This window comes from Pinus tabuliformis, chromosome 6, assembly GCF_031772625.1.
Source record: "Pinus tabuliformis cultivar Carrire ecotype Pingquan chromosome 6, CPIR1, whole genome shotgun sequence".
In the NCBI taxonomy this organism is placed as follows: Eukaryota; Viridiplantae; Streptophyta; class Pinopsida; order Pinales; family Pinaceae; genus Pinus; species Pinus tabuliformis.
Genome location: NC_142292.1, coordinates 719,113,367 through 719,115,786, shown reverse-complemented (window position 1 = coordinate 719,115,786; position 2,420 = coordinate 719,113,367).

The following is a 2,420-nucleotide window of genomic DNA, read 5'->3' as shown; positions in this document are numbered from 1 at the left end:
TATGTATGTCGGTTTATTACCCTCTATGTTATAAATTCCTTAGCATATGAGAGAATTTGATTGAGTTTTAAATGAACTGCATGTGGCATTAATGAGATGATTTTATGGATGCACATAAATGAAATTCTAATTATGGTCACAATATGTGGATCTTACGTAGAATTGGTGTTAACCTATATTTTGTTAAGATAGTGAATAGTTGTGGTTGAGCTGCTATGAAAATTTGTTAACTATGGTTAAGGCTCAACTATATAAACTATGGTACAAGTTATTTATGATATGCATCCAATGCTGCTCTTCTGATTAATTGTGCATAATCCCTAAGATACACATGTTAACATGTCATGCAACTGTGGCAGACAAATTATTGATTGTGTATGATAAATGATTTTTCTTGAAATGGTAGAGCCTATGGTTGGAGTTATCGAATATATGCATTATGCATTATAGGATGAATTGCATCCATTGAGGCATTCCAGTTATTTATTCGTATTGCATAAGATATATGTCGGTGGTACTTTCATCCATTACATCTAAATTTATTACAAGCTAAAATTAGTAAAGGAACCCAATATGTTGCCTTTAATATTGTGGCTAGGAGGTATCTGCTAGTAGTTGGTGAAATTTAATGGGGTTTCAAAGAGGTATGTTACACAAAAATTCAACTAGACATGCAAGAGACAGCCCACAATATCCTAGTGAATTGAACAATAAATCCTAATGCATTCAGAGCATATTGTTTTGGATTAAATATTCCTATAGACGTTTCACTATAGTAGTAGATATGTCCCTCTAGAGTTGATCGAGTGTCTAGTAAAAGAGGACCCAAAGTTGATCATAATTCATGGAACAAGGTACCAATCATCCTTAAGCACAACGCAAGAATAAGATGAAAATCTTAAGCACGACCACGAACTCATCAAATGGCCCTGAGGCCACGATATATAAGAAGAGGATGAAAAAAATTGACTTTGAAAGCTTTTACAACCAGAGAACCTTAAAACCCTAACTCCCTCCTTAGGACAAGCGTATCTGAGTTTACCAAGAGTTGGCTTCCAACACACCCAATGCTCAATGCCAAACATGACATGGTACACTAAAACACAAAGACCATAAAACCTTTCAACATATCGATAGAGTACACATTCATCCTTGAAATACACATTCTAAGGAAACCCACAAATGACTTCTCCTCATTTTGAGGATGATACCCAAGTTAAATTGGATTGCGTAGGGATTTCTTAACATGGGGTTCAAAATTATTACAGCAATATACTCATTCACCACTGAATATGTCATTTGTAGGAATTGCAGTTAGGTGGGGAGGATAACACTCCTATCCATTGTTAAAGCTACACCCAATTAATATTTTCTCCATATACCACGATAAATGCAATTTTTATGACTATAGTGACACATCCCTCAAGATTTCCTTCCACACCAACACTTTTCTCCATGAACTAAAGAGTGACCATTTCATTATTATATTATACATACATGTTAATATAAGCATTAAAATCTGTATTCCTTTTTAAACAATGCTAGTCCAAGAGATACATTTGATCACCTTGTCTCATATCCAATACCCAATGTTGACCCATATATCCTGAGATCTAGAGTGAAGTTTTCATTTATAATGTTGTGTTTGAGCTTAAACTCTAATTAAATATTTGGGTTACCCAAGGTCATTACTTAACTTAATGGCTTCACAATATACAATGTGTCATATTTTTTTTAAGTTCAATTGGTGAGACATGTCTTGGGGATTGAACCTTCGATCACTTGGATACACAAGGGCTTACCGACATGCTTTTTTCCAATACTACCCTCAAACAATATACAATGTATCATATTAACATCCACTTAAACCAAATTGACTTTTGAGACAAATGTCTCTTTGATGATGAAGGGAGACCAATTATGTGATGTCAAACACATTCCCTCACAAACACTCACAAAGGCCCTACACTTTTTAGGGTTCGAACCTAGGTTGTCTGTTATGAAACCAAATCACAAAAAGATAGAAAAGATAGATCAACAACTTAGAAATTAGCCTCTTCGAGGCGGAAACCTCCTTTACATTACACAAATGAACAATTATTGGATGATATAAATGCGAAAACCTCCTTTCTATATATAGGAGTCTAAGGGGTCACAATATAATCAAAGTCGACATAACAATAATAATATAAGGGCACAAAAATAACAATAGTGGGCTTCTATGGGGCACAATAATAACAATGTGGGGACAATAAGTGCGCAACAATAACAGTAAAGGCTACAATGACAATAGTAATAGGGGAATCACTAATGCTATAGGGACCTAACATTGTCTATATGGAAACACTTTATAATTTTGAATTTATCTATTGTAGATTTGTACATAGATGGATATTCCTTTCTTTGCATTTATCTTTTAG